At 37.7% G+C, this 19,770-nt stretch overlaps 1 protein-coding gene across 1 annotated transcript in view; it reads right to left on the bottom strand.

The window, feature by feature from the left end:
* The window catches only part of NRXN3 (neurexin 3), a 1,476,736-nt gene that overhangs the window by 148,812 nt on the left and 1,308,154 nt on the right, over nt 1-19,770 (bottom strand). The window lies entirely within an intron of this gene.

The following is a 19,770-nucleotide window of genomic DNA, read 5'->3' as shown; positions in this document are numbered from 1 at the left end:
GTTTAAAAAACAGCTTAAAGAACAATCTGAAAAGTCAATAAGTCATTAAAAAACATCCTAGGTTTTTGGTTTGTTTTATGAAGTTTTTAGAGATAGATATCAATTTATCTTTAGTAGAGGTGGAGTCGAAGTCACTCTGCCCTTGGCTGATAGGTTTGAGGCCAGGTTAGTCTTAGCTATGCAGTGTTCCAGCATGTTTTGAAAATATGGCCTGGGAGGGGAATCAGTAAGAGGTTTGGCCATTGAGAGAAATGGGTTTACCTTCACTCTTCTCCATCTCACCCCTACCATACCTTAATTGGGCCAATGGAGGCACAAGGATCTCCTTGATCTGTGAGCAATTCACCTGCCGGATCAGCTTCATAATATGGTAGGGGACCCTCAGTGTCTCAGTCACGCACACTCCACTCTCATTCTGCTGTATCCTATCAGAAGCATGGGGCCATGCACTTCTTTATTCTCCTCTCCAGTGTTTGTCACTATTCTACCTTCTGGCAGAGGGAAGGCAAAGAAGACAATTTAATCCTTGATGGTCAAGGGAGGCTTATTCCGTAAAGGGGGCCCTAGCACCCTATCACCTGTGTTAAATAGGTAGAGTATTACAGATGACTCTTTATATCTCTATTCCTTTGTCCCAATTTGTTCCACATTTTAAAAAAGAAGGAAACCCAAAGTAAATATCTAAAATTAAAGCAGCTATAAATATAGTGAAAGAGCATTTGCAGACTTTTGAGCACCTATATTTTATTATTACTAATAGACTCAGGCTCTATATGTTTACCTAATCTCTCTCTCTCTTATCTTCTCTCTCTTACCTACCTCTCATAGGAACAAGCATCTATTGACGAAGCCTGTTAGGGATACTTTTTTCAAGCATGAAATATTTAATTAGTTTCAAGCCTCAAACATAATGCTTTTAACAGCTACTATGCTCCCTTCTTTCTTTTGTAACTGTTGTTATCACTCTTGGATGGTTTGTCTAATTGGACAAACTTGGAGAGTGGTGTTGTGCAGATATACCCTTAATGAATATGCTTCAAATTACAAAATAATGAAGCCATGCTTTGGGAACTGTTCTATCTCATCAACCAACCTCACAGTGATCAAGCAGAAACTAGTGAATTTTAATTCATTACTTTTCACTCATAGGCCTATTTGGAACTTAGGAAATCTCATCCAAATTACCAACATTAAAAATGAAATCAAAATCTCAAAACAGGTGGCTTGGAAACAATTTACAAAGAAGTCTACAAGCCAAAAAGAATATTAGAATTAAATATAGCATCAGGCCAAGTGAATAGTAGAAGCTTGTCACAGCATTTGAATCTTAGGGAGACCTCCATATAGGAGTTCTTATTGGCAGAGAAGATTCCACATATGAGTAAACTGGTACCTCCCTTCTGTGATGGGTAGGATGGGAAAAGGGTGACTATGTTGGGCGATGTTTCCAAGATTCTCCATTCATTTCTCCCATGAGCAAATTATTCTAAGATGCTGATTCATTATCCTGACTACCCAGGAATAAAAACAAAACAAAACAACAGCAACAAAAAACAAAGCTCATGAAAGAGGCAGCTATGGATCTGTTTCCAGCCTACCTTATGGGACCCTATTTGGCTGGCTTACAACATGATATATTAGCATATCAAAGGGCAAAGTGCAATGAATGGAAAGAACAATTAACAATTTTGGATTGCAGTGTATAATTTAAAGTTTTCCTCAAAGTATTATTTCTCCCAGAAAAAAAGGGAGGGTGCAGGCAAAGAGAAAAAACAGAAAGGCAACTTAACTTCTTGGTGTTTGAATAAGCCACGGTGAAAGAAGTTAGTTTTACCTGTTAATACAGCTACTGGTTAGAGATCACTATAATGATTCTTCCTGGTAGATCTGGGTACTCACAATTCTATTAATCCCAAAATAAAGTTGAATAAATTCTCACATATCTTCATAGAAAAGAAGCACATACTTTTCTGAAAAGAACCTGTATCTTTAACACTTAATCCTACCCTACAGGAGACAGATATCACAAGGGATGTCATCCATCTTCCTTAGTTTTGACCCCTCTCAAGTTTTAGTCATGACGGAATATTATACTCAGAAATGGCAAACGGGTTGTGCCAGATTCACCTTGAATGTCTTCTATTACTTTGGGTTTTCGTAACTGTCATTGTTGGCTGCAACATTAAATATAGTAATGACCTTCATTCCATTCACTGTGGAATGGATTAGTGAAGTCAACAGCAAATATAAAGCTAAATATTCTCAGTAACATGCAGGGCAAAATCAGAAGTATTCAAAGTTCCAAATTGGCAGAGTACTATATACACCAAATTAATTAAGTAAGAAGTTGCATTGATTTACTTCCTCCAAATACATAGGGTTCTTGGTGCTCCTGAGCATCCCTCCTCGATCTACTCTCTTTAAAGCAGAAAGCTCCAACAGAAAATCATTTTGGGGCATGGAACAGGCTAGAAAAAGAGAAATCTATGTTGGATAATCAATAAATGATATGCTGGGAGGACAGCATAGCCACGATTCAACCTCAGATCCTTCAGAAATTGAAAGAAAGAGAGTCATTCTTCTCCACCTCAGCTTTAAAGACATTTAGAAAAAAGTTTTAAGTTTTTCACACCAGATTGATAGGATCTGGCGCTAAGGATAGTGATCTTGCATACTGTTAAAAGTTGTGAAAGATGGAAGGTCATTTGGCAAACCAAATTGGTTTAAATTGCCACATTAACATTGTTCTTAGTCTCTTTTCATGTTCTTGTTGGTTTTTATTTTAATTTATCTCAAAAATTAGTGAGAACTGTTTTAGAAACATGTGCATGAGAATGAGTTCATTTGCCCCAAGCCCCATTTGTCAGACTGATTGAAGAGCAAACAACCTTCTAAATATAAAAATTCATACATAGGGACTACTCTGAAAGCTGAGCAAACCTCGTCAAATTCATATACATTCATATTAAATCCTTAATAACATTCAGTTGTACATTTCGTATAGCAACCAGTATGAAAATTTAAACAAAGAGTGAAATCAATTCTTCAACAGAAAGTGAGGCTATCCTTGAGAAAGAGTGGTCTTATGAATAGTAATGCCATAATGCCATTAAAAAGAGGCATATGTGCATTGCTAATTAGATCAAAAAAAGTCATGACTGCAGTTCTCAACCACACTGAGAAATCTATAAATTGCACAATGAGATCTTCAAATAGACAGTTCTTAAATTACTTATATGGATCCAACACTCACCTACGTGGAACTGAATTTTAGAAAAAAATTAGTCACATTTTATTCTATTTAAAATAAACGTAGGGTCTGTGTGTGTGTGTGTGTGTGTGTGTGTGTGTATGTATCCTCATCCATTTTTTTAATTAGCAATTGAGATTTTTATACCCTTGGCCCCCTGTGGTCATTTACTTTTGTACTGTTGGTTCTATTATCAAATATTTCCACTTCCGGAGACACACACAACTTGCACTGTTGAATTATAATATTGTGAAGAGCAGAATACTCTGAGGTGAGATTATTAAGGCCCAACTGGTTCATACATATAGCTCCAACCTTTATGTAGAAATGACTCGCATTTTCTACATTTAGATGGATCCATTTAGGAAAAGAGAACGGAGGAAGATAAGACACAGAAAGCAAGCTGACCCTTGTATAGTTCCCCAATACATTAGTTCCTCTTTCTGATCCCAGAGGAGTAAATTTGAAATTTGTTGACAGTCTCAAAGGAGTAAACATTCTTTAAATTGAAGAACTAAAAACATAACTCTTATATAGCACAGAAAATAACTTTCACAACATCATTTTTAACTCTATTAGTCCAAACATAGATCCTATTCATTACACGCTATACCAATTTTCTTAAAGCCATAATCAACACAGCATAGAAGTTAAGAACATGGGCTTTGGAGACAAACTTGGCTTTGACTTCTAAATTTATACCATTTACTAGCTGTGTGACCTTGTGCAAATCACTTACCCTCAGTTTGCCCATTTTCCAATTCACCATAGTGTCTTACATGGTATAGGAAAATATGAGGTAGAGCATATTCAGAACCTGGGGTATGAAAAACATTCAATATAGTTAAACTATTATTATTAATATGATTCACCTCTTTCCTAATGATTTAAAGGAAGCACATTGGTTCCATGGTGTGCTTCCATGCTCTCAGAACTTTACCAGGCCTCCATTCAAAAGATGACCATATTCCATTTGGTCCCACAAAGGATATCTACCAAAGATCAACTGACCATAGAAAAGGAAACACCCTAAATATCCCCTAAGTCTCCCAGCTGTTGTTTTTTATATTTTTGCATCTTCTAAAAATATGCTCAGCTAACCCCATTTCCAAATAAAGTGGGTTTCTAAAGCCACTGAAAATAAAAGAGCAATTCAGGCATTGACAAATGTGATTTCTTGGTCCAGCCACAGGTAATGATGATATACTGCTGCTAAGTTGAGGGAGAGTGGCTTAAAGGTTCAGGCAATTTGCACCAGGCTGGCAGAAAATGCTTTCTTGCGGGTAGCCTATTAATATCATCTGAAATATTGTCAAGCACGTGGATATGCTAATAGGAATATTGTAACAACATTCATCTGAGCAAAATTAATGCCAGAGGTATTTTTGCATTTTGTTTTGAGTCCTGGAATAAAGAAAGGAAATGTTTTCTTTATTGTTTTGTTGACAGTAAAAAATGAGACTATAGGTCTAATGAACAGTCAAAGAACGAATACTATGTATTAGAGCTAGAGGCAAAAGAAAATCGATGTGGGTAGGCTCAAGTAGTAGGGCATTTCAGGGGTTCTGACAATGTCTCTCTCCCCAAAGAACACTTTGTGAGTTTCAAAGTAAATATGAGACACTAAAGAAAAGGAACTGGGGAAACTCTCTGAACTCAGCTCTGGTATTATTCCTGGCATTAACCCAGACGAACTCTCCTTAAGTCAGAAGGAGGGGTGTTGTGCTACCCAAAGGTCATCTAGAATGTTTGGCCACTTGTAAGTGATAGATGGACCTCAACAAGGAACTAATATCTTGTATTTATAAAGTGCCTTTTGACCAAGTAGCTCAAAATGCAATTATAAGCATCATTTCATTAATCCTCACAACACACCTTTGGGGCTGAAGAAAAAAGAACTACTTATATGTTGTGAGCCTTGATTCTTTAGTGTGCCAAGGTAAAGAAATTAATCTCTTGGAGCAGAAAACTGATCGGCTGAGGGAAGTGAATTAATACACCCAGAGCACAAGGGCATTATTAAGTAAGGGAGCTTTTCCAGACTCCCTTAAGTAATTCCACGAGCCAAGGGGAACCACCATTCCAAAGTGATGAGATGTTTACCCTGGAAAGCAGTGTGGGTCACCCAGGCATACAGACTTGGCTGATGAAGCTCACTGCCTCATGTCTACTGCATATGTTCAGAAATGGAAGATATACGTGGCCAGACATATTATCATTTCCTTCCTATATCAAAGTCATAGTATTGGTCCACAACCTCTAGGCTACAGCAGTTGAGCTGTTTAAGCAAAGATGGCTCAAACATGAGTGAAGAGATCATTGGCTATGGAGTCAGACAGATTTTGGATGCAATCCTATCTCAGACATTTACCAGGTCTGTGAACTTAGGCAATTTACTTAATCTAGATGTCTCAGTTTCTTCATTAGTTTGAAAAAAAAAGATGAAGATAATAATACCTATATTACAAGATTTTATGAGAATTACATGTAATAACCCAGACAAGGACTTAGCTCATGGGAAGTTAGAAGAGGCTGGGCATAGGGAGAGTCTGTAATTTATATTAATTCTCAGGATCATTTCCTAACACATGTCTAAGGCTCCAAAATGGAAGACCTTTCTCCCAACAAACAGTGAAAGGGAATGTGTACATGTATTGTTGGTGGGGTACGGGAAGGTTCCCAGCCTAGAGAATCCTCCAGGACCCTTCCAATCTTGTTGTTTCCATTGAACTTTGATCTCTGCCTATGTTCTCTCATTGATGTACCTACACACATTCAGTCCTCATGTTTGAGTACCTTATAGGCTAGCGGAAGGGAATGGGGACCATGCTAGAGATGTAACCCTGGTGCTCTATGTCCACCTATCCAAGTGACCATGTTCCTATTCCTTGACCTTTGTCGAGGCTATCTGAGGTTAGTCTGTATGCAAACGTGTTAACACTGAACTTTTCATATCCCAAATCTAAATCAAAGTGCCATTCTGTTGAGGTGTTATTATACTAACGACCATTTATCCTGATACAACAATTAGAAGATACATCACCATCCCTATCTTTTCCCTGTATATTGAAGCCATTCTCAACTCTCTTCCCGAAGCTCATTGCTCTTGGAGTTTCTCCTCACTTATCCTCATCCATTAAGGATAATTTCAATCCCAGGAAGGTTAATAATGCAAGGTCCAGGTGATTGCAATATCTTTATTCGCTTTCATAGTTTAAGAGAATATTTCCAAGTAATATCTAATGAAACTTTCTTCAGTATGATAGGTCTATCTAGCAGTTATTCTTTATTTAAGAGCCACTTTCAAAAATAGCATGCTATAAATTAACCAAACATAAATTGGCTATAAGATTTTCTTTCCTTCCTCAAATGGTGTCACTTTTTTCCTTCTATAATTATTCCATAATATGCCCTGAAGCTAGACTAGTCAATTTCAATATCTGGATTTCATCTAGTTCCTTTCTGGTAAACAAGTTAAATATATCAACGTCTTGATGTATCTTTAAGCTTTAGTTTCTTCATATATAAAATGAGGATTATAATGATAACTGCAACAAAGTGTTGTGAGAATTAACTGAGGATTAGATGTATGTAAAGCCCTTAGCACAGTGTGTGGCACAAAATAAACCTCAATATGATTTATTACTATTGTTGTTATTGTTATATCTGCACTTGATTCAGAAGAGTTACACTAAAAAGAAGGCAGACTTAACAAGAATTACCACACTATGCAATTTTTAGTATCAAATCTTTTCAAATTTCCTTTTCAACATAAAGCCTTAATGTTTGGCTTTCAGCTGTTTGACATATGATCCCTTCAAGACTCCCACAGGTGCCCTTCTTCTTATCACTTATTTCCTCCTGTTGCAAGAGCCACAGTGTTAGTTTGGGGCTCACTCTTCTCCACGATCTACGCATTCCTGCATACCTACCCTCTGTGTGATCTCCCTGTTTCTCATTATTCTTGATTTCTTTCATTTCTCGCTAACCACCTTCCTCTCCTCACCCCCATCCCTCTTTCCTTTCATTCCTCTCTTGCAGAGGATATCAAACTCAACGGTTTTAAAGCCAGAGTGCTAGAATATTTGGTAAAAAAAGTTCTATTCATTCAAACATGCATGTGTAGTGTCCCTACACAGCTCAGAGGACAGGTAGGAGGTTTGGGAGGACAATTTCAATGGGCAAAAAATAGGAACATTTCCATCCTCATGAATAGGAAAGTCACACCAATATCAATATCTCTGATGCCATAATAAACTTGCTATAGCACTCTTCCTGCTTAGATCTTATGGAATCTCTGGTGTTTATAAATTATAGGCCCTCTAGACCAACCTTGAACCTCATGCCTACAAATGAATATATTATTTCCAAGGGATCTAAAAATAACAGTCACTGTACCATGTACCACCCACCCTTGACCTGGTTAATACACTGGTTTGCAACAGTTGTCTAAACCACCACGTCACAGCACAGTCACCTATTAGGCTTGTTTCCAACTAAAATTGCTTCCCCAAAAGTTCGGGCCATCTTACATTCACGTAGCACACTTTATAAACCTCAAAGCAAGACTTTAATTACATCCCATTACATTTATTCTGTTTTGTTTCATAACAATATTCCAACCTGATAAGACTCTAGGTCTTTTGTTTCTTGCAGGAAATACCCTTCTTAGCTTTGTGTCATCTGCAAATTTGATAAGCATATCTTTTGAGCATTCATTCCAGACTCTGAAAAATTTACAGAATAGGAAGATTATGTGGTGGCTTTGAAATGTTTACAAATTCTTTGAAACTCCTCTCTGTAAGAGGTGGAGCTTGATTTTCCGACTTTGAATGTGGGCTGGATTTAATTGAGTGACTCAATTCTAAAGCACAGGATGTGGTGGAAGTGACTGTGTGTGGCTTTAGAGACCAGGTCAGAAAAGGCACCGTGACTCCCTCTCTCTGTCTCTCATCACTCACTCTGGCGTAGCTAGTGTTATATCATAAGGACACACAAGAACCTATGGAGACACCCACATGTCAAGGAACTGAGGCCACCAGATCCTCCAGGACTAGATAAGCCTTGAGATGACTGCAGCCCCAGTTGATATCTTGACTTCAACTCATCAGACACCTTGATACAGAACCACTCAGCTAAGCTGCTACCAAATCCTGACCTACAGAAACTGTGAGAAAATAAATGTTTGTTGTTTTAAGCCACTAAGTTTTGGGGCAATTTGTTACACATCAATAGGTACAGAGTAATTAGAGAGCTTTAGTTCACTCAGAGGCAGATCTCCTTAAGATGCTCTCACAGCTCTCTTTATATCATACTCTTCCAGGGAAATGAAGATACACTATATTTATAAAATTCTCCTCATCTGCCAATTTGCTAACGCTATCCAAAGGGAATTTAGACTAGTTTGGTAAGACTTGCTTTGATGAGCCCACGTTAGTCCTTAGCCCTCACCAGAATCTTTGTTAAATATGGCTAAATGTATACCAACTTATCTGTCAAATGAAACACCTGAGAATTTTTATATATCAGTCCCAAGTTTAAGAGATCTATCCTTGTATACAATGTAAAATTTAGGACACTTTTCCCAAACTATTCTATTTCCCAAAGTTTTCTATTCTAACTGACTCCCATCGCTATTTCTGAGCAAACATTATCAGGGGCGTGGAGTTCAAATTTCTTATGCATCCTCGGAAGTTATTTATGTAAGACTCAGAGATTTGAGCTCCTTTGAGGAACTCTATTACCATTTCCTTGCCTTTTAGGAGGACTGAATTTTCCTATTTGTTTTGTTTGTACCAGCCTTTACAGTCTGAAGGAACTTCCCCTTGCTAGAGAACCTGTTGGTGACAGATGAAGATGTCTGGGGGTGGAGGGGTGGGGATGAGGGGAAATTCAAATAACCACTGAAGTCCCTCTTAAGCAAATGTTTTTTGTGTTTTATAATTAAAAAGTAGTTTCTAGGAGTAGAGTTCTTTGGAACTCACAGTTTATATTTTGAGACTTCTCAATTATACAATTTTAAGGTTGTCTACAATTTTAAGGTTGAGGAGACCTCAAAGATCATCTAAGAAACATATTTTCCCTGTTTTGATGTTTCTCAAACTTCTGCTTAGAACATCATTAGAAATAGGACTCCTAGCATAGGCAAGTATCCAAGAGTATAGATCTTGAAGATCACCGTCCCCCACAAAGATATTAATTAAAGAATTGTCTATACTCCTATTTGTTTGGTTATATGGCATTTCCAAGGCTTTTCAAAAAATGAACCAGTTGGCAGCCACGCATCATTTAGAGTAAGATTCAAAGGCCAGGTATACACTACTGCAACGTGGTACACGAACCAAAATTTTCCCAGTGAGGAAACAACCTCAGGGAATGCAGTTGTTGTAGTATATCTTGAGTTCATACAATGCCTCGTTAACTCTACTTGGCAAATTAATTCAAATTGATTTGTTTGTGAGAACTCCAGCACTAGCCTCAAATCTGGTTACAAACAAAGGAGGATGATAAACAGCAACTTACTGAGCTCAGAGAAAATGTCTAGAGAAAAGTGTAGATCAGCATGGGGGCCACTTTTACAGCATAACTGTCTTTGTTCAAAAGAAAAGAAAAGAAATGGAGAGTACATCCCATACAAGTAAAACACATTTTATAGATAACAATGATATATCATAAATACCCAAAACAAAAGCAGATAAAGTGCTTAAAAGCATCCAAGAGGAAATATAAAAAAAGATTTAAAAATTTTAAAAGAGACACTTAATTTTTCAAAAAGCAGTTAACTCAATTTAGGGCAAAATGACAAGACGTACTGAGAAAAAAAAAAAAAAGAAAGAAAAAGAAGAACATGAGATATGGCAGGAAGAGCCATGATTAATTCCAAAATGTCATATTCTAAAGAAAAAAAAAAAGGAAAATTCCTCTGTGAAAGTCACTAGTTTCTGCCTTCACTTTTGGCCTGAATTTAGGGTTGAGAGGGAGAAAGCTGAAGAGAGAAATAGTATTATAGCAACCAGAGCCATTCCCAAGCTCTCTGCCAATGTGTTAATTTGTAAAATAGCTATCTGCAAAATTGCAGAATCCCATTCTGATATCCGTGCCCCTTTGCAATGGGACTTGCCACTCTTCCCATCAGAGGTTGAGTCTATTTTTCCACCCCTTGGCACAGGGCATGTTAGCAAATGTGAGGTAAGCAGAGGTTTGAATAGCCGTTGCATGTTGGTGCCCTCTCATGCTGCTGAAGCCTGAGACTGACATATGAAGAAGGCCAGTCTAGGCTCCTGGAAGATGAAAGCTCACGAGAAGAGAAACCCAGATATCCAAGCCCACTCAACCAGCTCAGCTGAGCCCCTGAGCACGTGACAGAGGCCATCAAGACCATCCCCCTCCATCTGAGCCAGCCTGGAAAAGAAAAAGCACCCACATGATGCATGGAAACATGAGCAAATAAGTAACAAAGTTTTGGAGTGGCTTGTTACACAGCAAACACTAAATGACATGGCCAGGAAGTTGGGAAATCTGGGATGGACGGGAATCTGAGATTGAGAAAATGAAGCACCCTCTCATATGAGGGTTTCCATTGAGGCCCAACAGGGGGAAGGGGAAGCGCTCAGCTGCTCTCTGTGGAGTCAAAAGAGCTCGCATGGTGAATGTCTGAGGTGTCCTGGTGGGGAGACAAGGAGAGGTGGGCCCCCATTCCCTATCCTTAGCCCTCTTCCTCATTCTAAAGGGAGAATTTTCAAATCCAAGGAAAGAGATGCAATAATGTAGCTCCTGAGACGAGAGGGAAAGGTCGAGCCTGAAGGAGTTGGGACAGGGAAGGAAAGCTAGAGGACTGACACTTCTCTACTCCCCATTTCAGACTTAGACTAGGGGAACGGAACAGAGGGAAAGCGGTGGGAGTTGACTTCACAAGTAATGAGGATTAGACCTAAGTGGGGCCAAGGAGCTACCTACCTGACCCCCTTCCATTACTATTCAAATGAGAGGGGACAGAAGGTTGGTAAGAAGAGCAGTCAAGACTTACTGGTAAGACATTCTGGAACTGTAACCCATACCCCACCATAGGATATCTTACTTCTTCAACGATTACAGGGGGAACCTAGGAGGATTGCCTTCTCTTTTCCTGAACAAACATCCCTAACCCCAACCTTCTAAAACCCTACCCCCATCTCTAACCTCATCTCCCATCTCTAACCCCAACCTTCTAAAACCAAATCAAACTAAACAGTCCATGTTTTTGCAGCATATGAATAATCACTGCTCATGAATAGCCTTACCTAGGCTTAAAATAGAAAGATATTCCCCACTACACTCCCTGCTAATACAAAACAATAAAAACAAAAGAAAAACACTGAATTAAAGATCAAAATCAGGCAAAAAATATTCCCACTTTGCAACCTTGGTGTTTAAAAAGTAGGCACTGCCTCTTCAACCCTTTTCAAAGCTTATAGATTAGCAAAAAGTAGCCTTTATAAACTTATTGATAAGAGTTTAGAAGTCATTGTCCTAGGACTTAATAGCTGGTATCAGAATGGATATATACCAGCTAGCACTTTTCACTTAAGCATGTAAATGGGAGGTGGACTCTAGAGAAAAGCATCAAAAATGATTTAGGGACTAAGGGGTTAAATAAAGAGTAAGGACAACTAACGATGATGCTACTGTTTTGACTGACAACTCAAGTGACACACACATATCAATGATTAGAAGTATGTTATGACTCAAATTTTAGTTCATATTGTAAATGTGATGGCCAGAATAGCATTTTTTTTGACATAGGGTTTTTTTTTTTATGCTTTTAAATGGTAAATGATTATGTAAAATTATCCACACATTTTAAATATTTACGTCGCAACTAGACTCCACTATCCTGCACTGAATATCAGTTCTTGTGGGCATGTTTTTTTTGTATGAAGTTATAATCACCTTAGAGGCAAGGTTTATTCTTTTAATCTTTTTACACCATCCTATTTCCACAATCACCTCCCCAATGTACAATGACACCAAACACTGACTCGTCTTAAGTTCTCAAGAATATCCATAAAGTTGATGACTATTGCTACCTCAAACAGAGGCAGGTGTCCTGACTCCAACAAAGCATTAAATTTTTAGCTTTGAAGGTTTAGATGATTACTAAGGTTCTTATAACCTCTGAAAACATACAAATTTGAGACATATAAATAAAATATTAATGACTCTTCCTTCTTTTAGCCATTTAATGTAAGAAATTAAATACATGATATTAAATCTCAGCTATCTGAGGAATATGTCTAAAGATCTGTAGGCTATTTTAAATTTAAATATATTTATTTGTGCTGTGACAAATGCAAATTTTTTTTATATTTACCCATGGATGCGTGTGTGTGTGTAATGTATAGAAAGAGAGACATTTTATAAATATCTCAAAAGAAAAAATGCTTTTACATGTTCTCCATAGAATCTTGCATCTTGCAGCAAGAAACAGCTCCTAGATATCTGTAAAAAATAAATATTCAAGATTTAAAGAAATGATTCAGAATAATTTCAAATGCCATCCCTAATAATAATGGAGTTGAACAAAAATTCTTATATAAAAGCCAAAGAGGAGAAATCAGATAGATCTATTCTCTTGGAAGAAAGGCAAACTCTATCACCTGTAACATTTCAAATTATACTAGTCAAATCAGCATAGCTCATTTGCGACATTTCCGAACGAACCAGGGAAATGGACCAGATAACCTAGTATTTTCACCATTCTAATTGCTAGGTTCCTTTGAATTTTACTTTTTCAGAAACCTGCTTTTATCTTTGCAATAATGATCCAAGAGATTGAAAGAAGGCCTTTGAGTGACTCGACTTGCCTACTCAAGTTCATGCAGTATCTATTGATGTACCACTGCTGTCTTGTCAAAAAGCACTTAGAACATTAGTAAGTATAAGGTATAATTAGGATAAGAGATGAGACAGGTGAGAGGAAAGCATGCAGTTTTCTTGGTTTTATGTTTTCGCTTTTGATTATCAGGGATGGTGGCTTATTTAAATCACATTGGAATCCTCACAAGTGTTTGGACTTCTGAACAGGATTTGAAATTTCCCATCTAAACAAAACTCAAGGATGTTGCCCAAAGATTTATTTTATTTGTTTTTCTTTCAAAGATTTACTTCTGAGTGTGACTCAAAAAGGAGAATCTAGACACAGTGTGTATTAAAGAAATATGTAGATTTCCTCCTTACTTATCCTGTTGGATTTAATTTGCTCTAATTGAATAATGGTCTCATTCCTATTATTCAGTTCCTAGCACAGGGATTTATAGAGATGGATCCTTAAAATACTTTTAGAATTGTTAACAGAATGGTTTCTGTTAACAAAGGAATGTAGAACAAGGGTTGCTTTTGTCCCTAGAGGTTGCTTGTGTCAATTGGGATTTCAGCTGTTCAGGCAGTGAGGTTTGAAGGCACACAATTATTGCTCAAACTCTTGAGCCCTCTAATCAACAGTTTGCTTGTTCTACGTAGCCGCAGTGGGGGAAGTGGCACAAATCAGAGAATCAAAGCCAGAAGGGGGAGGAACAAAGAACACTTATATTGATTGTTCTATCTGACCAGAAAAAATTAAGGCCATTGACACCTGACAGAATGATACAGCTATATAATTATGCAGCCACAGAATGAGCTGGATTTACTGGCTGAAAAAGTTCATTAATGTTTTGGCTGATGTGTTCATCGGAGACATCTGCAATTACTACTGCATTTCAACCAGACCACTTGGAAGGTGGGCTTGGAACAAGGGTTGCCGATAAAATGCATACAACTACTGAGAATGGAAATAAGACCAGAGAATTGTCAGAAAAGTCTAGGATCAGGGCTGGTCAGGACCCTGAGTCAACGTGTTGGCATAACACCTTGCTCAGTTAAGTTGACTTGTTTCTAGAACAGATCTATTAAGAGTATTTCAAAATTCCCTTTGTGGACCTACTTGGAGCTCAAATTCTCTGAGGTCATAGTGGGAGAAAGTCGCAAAACGAAGCAAGGCTGTTAGGTTTCACTTGGTTTATCTCCTCTGGGAGATGTCAATTGCTTCCTGAGAACAGTATATTCTTTTCCCTGTATTACTTGCATTTTTACTTCTCCTGGAGGCCCAGCTCCATCCTTACCACACAGAAAATTTAGGAAAAAATCCAGCTATTCATTTTGAAACTCTAAAAGCATTTCAGTTCTATTTCGGTGTGTACTTCACTTATATAAATTCCTATTTTCTTTGCAACAGTCAGCATCTCACAACAGTTTTATATAGGTTTAAAAATGAAGTAATATGTATTTCTAAACCATGGCTGCCTGAGAAGATTTTAGATTTACTTTCAATTTACATTTACATTTATGTTAGATTTATATTTAGGGCATTTTTTTTTTAACTTTCCTGGATGCCTAAATGTTCTCCTTCCTCCCTTTTATCGTTTTGTCTAAGTATAATGGGAAATTCACTCTTTGAAACCTCCAGAGAATCATCTCAGCAATGTAAAAATATTTTAATAAAATCAGATTTAATTGTTTCAACAAAGAAGAATTTCCCAGTAAAATCTTAAAAGTTATTCATAATAAAATATTTGATGTTTTCCTATTGCTTTTAAAATGAATTGAAGTATACTTAATGCTTATAAAGGATGCTCTTTACCTTGATGTATATTGTTATTGTGTATATGCAGACAATGAAATCAGAAGTGTCCATTAATCTTGGTATGGTTTTGCAATTTAAGGTTTATTGAGCAACTACTATATAGCCACTTTGACTCAGAAAAAAAGGGGGAGGTTCGGGGCCGGCCCGGTGGCGCAAGCGGTTAAGTGCGCGCGCTCCGCTGCGGCGGCCCGGGGTTCGCTGGTTCGGATCCCGGGCGCGCACCGAAGTACTGCTTGGTAAGCCATGCTGTGGCGGCGTCCCATATAAAGTGGAGGAAGATAGGCACCGATGTTAGCCCAGGGCCGTCTTCCTCAGCAAAAAAAGAGGAGGATTGGCGGATGTTAGCTCAGGGCTGATCTCCTCACAAAAAAAAAAAAAAAAAAGGGGAGGTTCAATAAAACTGTGACCACTCTGCTTGAATTATAGGGAGCCAGTCTGATGGTATATGTTTTTTACTCTGGTGGAGGTGTCTTTGATTGGTAACTTTACTATAGTCAATATTGAAGTTAGTAAAATATAAAGGGACCTCTATTCTGTATAAATAAAATCTGGTCTGCCTTAGTTTGATTTTTAAAAATGTATTTTAAACTTGTACATGCTGTGTGTATTTACACATCTGTGAAAACTCATAACCTGGTTCCTGTTCCTTTAATATACAGGGGAACAGATTCTAAAATCTCTAAAACTCAACAGCAGGAAGTAGCCTGAGTCACGTCGAAGGAGAGTCCACCCTCATAACGGCAGATCAATGGCGGGAAATAGAACAGAAACTCAAGCTGGAAGCTCCCATCAACACGTTAGGGACAGCCAATGCTGAGAAAACCAAGAGGATGTTCTCTGGCATTTAGAAGATGGACATATTAGGGAGCAGGTGGAAGAAACGATAAACACTAAGAAGTCAGTTGGCACCTTTATGAAGAACAGCTATGGAGAATAGGCTAGGGCAGCTAAGCCAGTGGCTAATTAAAAAAGAACCATGACTTCAAAAGAAAAATATACAACTTCCCTAAGGAGAGAGGGAGAAAAGTGTATTTGGATTGCCACAACTTACAGTTACTAAGTAGAAGTAACAGAACTGGAGAAATAATAATGCTTTCTGTTTGTTACTTTCAAATCTCGCTCTAAGCAATGTACGGCATAACACAAATAAATGTGGCATTGAATCTATGTCTTTGGTCTTCAGTAGGAAAGTGGTGTACGGTTGGGTCTTTGTTTAAATATGGGTAGATGGATTGCCTGTTCCATTTATGTATTTCTTCATCCTGAATTAACCTTACCAGTGGGTCTATGCTATTCTACTTAGCAGTACTATTGTCTATGTCTCCAGGATTTAACTCATCCACTTAGAGATGATCTTGCTCTCTTTATTCTAAGCAGAGATGAGACAACGCACAAAACAAAGCTGATAGATCAGTAAAAACAGAGCTATAGTCTTCGAAATATGCATGATCTAGATCAAGGGTCCCTCAACAACAACCAAGGGCAAATCTGCCTCATCTCAGCTTGTTTTTGTAAATAGTTTTATTAGAACACAGCCATGTCCATTCATTTATGTTGTTTTTGCATGACAGCGGCAGAGCTAAATAATTGTAACAAAGACCTTAGGGCTTGCAAACCCTATAATATTTATTTTTGGGCCTTTTAGAGAAAAACTTTCTCTAAATAAAGGTTTCAGGGTCTCCATGCCTATATTCAAATCCAAGTTGGCCCTATCACCTACTATTTGTATGATACTGGAGAATATGTTACTTAACCTCTCTGAGACTCAGTTTCCTCGTCTCTAAAATGGGAATAATAGCAGAATCCCCTTCCAGCATGCTGTGAGAAGGATTCAATGTGATAATCCATGAGCCTGGCACAGAAGATATACTGTTTCAGTGTTACCCATTATTAATTAATATTATTCTCCTAAAATACTGTATGCAAGGATATATTGTAATATCCTCATTCCCTTCTCTAGGATTTTACAGCTCTCAGACACTTGTAGGCATTTGGAATGAAGATTTCACCATTGAACTCTGAGAAAACCACATTTCTATAATGTGATTAAAATGAAAACAAATCTAGTTTAATTAAACACTTAGACTGGCAATTGTGCATTGGGCAGAAGCACATTCCTGGTAAATGTTTAATAATGTGATTACAGAGTGTTCTGCATGCACTGGGATGTGGGAAACAGTAGTAAATTTTGCATGTGAATTTATATCCTTCAACCAAATGAATTTGAGCTCTGTATACAGTGCAAACTGGATTGCTCCTGGGAAACAGTTGGAAAAGTGGGGTAACGGAAAGGGATAGGGGTGTAGGAAAAAACAATTCTGTGTAGAATCCCAGAGTTGACATTTTCTGGCCCTGTGACTACAAGAAATATGCTCAAACTCCCTGAGCTTTGGTTTATTCTGTAAAAAAGAGAGATTAATACTTCTCTCCTGAAACCATTGGGCAGATCACACTAAGTGAAATAATGTATGAAGAATGCCTGCCCATTATTTCCCTCAGTGTGAAAGGTGTAGGTTGCCATGTTACAATTTGTGCTTGTGTGTCTCTAGGTAGGGGAGCAGAGTCGGTTCAGCACTGCCCTAGAAAGCTCAAGGTCACAGCCCAAATTCCATCCCACCCCCACCCCTGTCTGGTCCTCAGGCACTTACATGTGCCATTGAACCCAGATCTCATATGAATGACAGCACCTTCTTGTCCTATTTGGAACTACAGGTACAATATAGTGTAGTGCATAGGAGCATCAGGTTTGCCTTCCAAGAGCTTGAGTTCCAGATCTTCATGTACTAGCTTATGACCCTGGGAGAGTTAATCTTATAAGCCTTCATATTCCCATTTGTAAAATGATGATAAAAATAGTCTCCGGGCCAGCCCAGTGGCATAGTGGTTAAGTTCATGTGCTCTGCTTCGGCGGCCTGGGGTTCATGGGTTCAGATCCAGGGCACAGACCTACACACCGCTCATCAAGCCACGTGGTGGCAGCGTCCCACATACAAAATAGAGGAAGATTGGCACAGATGTTAGCTCAGGGACAATCTTCCTCAAGTAAAAAGAGGAAGGTTGGCAACAGATGTTAGCTCAGGGCCAGTCTTCCTCATCAAAAAAAAAAAAATAGTCTCTACTTCTTAGGGCTATTGTGAAGTTTTAATATAAGAACTCAGTGCAGTGCCTGGCACTTAATAACTGCACGACAAAATTTAAGTATTAAAATTATCTTGCTTGTGTACATGCATTTCTCTTCCACTAGACTATAAGATCCTTGAGGGCAGCAGCTGTGTTTTATTTCCCATCATATACCTATCACCTATCATGGATTCATATGCAAATTAGATTTTGAACAAATATTTGTTGAATGGTGAATGAATGAATGTATAAGGAGATCACTCCACTCAAATCTGCTCCATTGATGAGGATGGGGGATTAGCAACATCTTTTTTTTATATAAAAGGCAACATCAGTTAGTAAAAAGACTTTTGAAGTGTTCTCGCTATTTAAAAGTATAATATAAATTTTTTTCTGGTCTGTTATCAACTCATTTCCTTCATTTGTTTTGATATAACCTTTAGCTTTTGGCTTGAATTGTGGTTTTCCACTCATGCACCTAAATGTTCTGATGAAGCACTGTACATCAACTTTTGGCATTTGGCAACCCCTCCGTCCAGGCCAATACAGAGCATCAGGGACATACTGTAGGGATATAAAAGTACCATGTGAAAAAGAAATGCATCTCATGAAGCAATCTGTCAGTATCACTGGGAATCTAATCTGGTCCACATTAAATCCATGAACTATAGATTTAAAATGCCTCTTTATCCTCGACTCACTCTCTCCTTCCTCCTCTGACCTCCTCTCCCCTTTCTTCAGCCTGCTGGGGTATTGACAGGGATTGTAGAGGAGTGGAAGGTCTTTATCTCTTTGAGATGAGCTGCAATATGATTACAATCGATTGAGTGATTTACAGTTGAAAGCACCTTTCATTACCTTCTGTGCTTTATAGAATTATAAACGACATACTGTATGTGAATATATATTATTATTATTGGATATTTATGGACCATCTTTCTCTAAGAAGCTAAATGTTCTTTTTAGACTTTAAATAACTAGAGGGACTCTGCAACCTTGTGCAAAACTTAAATTGAAGAGACTGAAACTTGGAAACTTTTCCTATAACAAAACTATACTCTTGTATGGACATTAGGACATTTCATGTTTATCTAACTCTGGGGAAGAGGAAAGACAGTACAGCGAATTCCATTTTATGGTTGGGATAATAATTCCAGACTTTCATAATTAAAGACAAATTCTGTAGGCCAGAATTTTTATTTACTACCTAAACTGGAGCCTCTCTGTGATAATAGGGCAAACAAAACTTGTAATTCACTTAGGCTAGCTTTGAAATTATGCAATATTTGATGGCTGTTTTAATTTGGCAGAATTCGTGTAATCACAGATGCTTTGCATAGAGTGAGATGTTATTAGTATTTTTATGTCACACTATCTCTAATGAGTATAATTTAAAAATCACATAAAAGGTGACCACACTGTATTTCTAATCGTAAAAGTATTATTCCACAGATTTAGTTTAATATAATATACTCATTATTCATAGAAATTAAGAAATCCTTTTCCCTATATCTGTAGTTAAATAGTACCTAGAAGCGACCCTCAAATTTCTCATTACTTATTTCACTGAGTCCCTAGACTATAATATGTATAATATTTAACTCAATAAATAATTATCTTGTGCTTTTTAATTTGTTGAAGTCCACCTTCCCCTCTGAATCCCGAGGTACTCTACTAAAAATGAGAAAAACATAAACCAGAATCTAAGACTAAAGTGTGCATCTGATAAAGTCCTATAGAAGTT

The sequence above is a fragment of the Diceros bicornis genome, chromosome 24 (assembly GCF_020826845.1).
Source record: "Diceros bicornis minor isolate mBicDic1 chromosome 24, mDicBic1.mat.cur, whole genome shotgun sequence".
NCBI classification, from domain to species: domain Eukaryota; kingdom Metazoa; phylum Chordata; class Mammalia; order Perissodactyla; family Rhinocerotidae; genus Diceros; species Diceros bicornis.
This window is presented reverse-complemented; position numbering and strand designations above follow the sequence as displayed.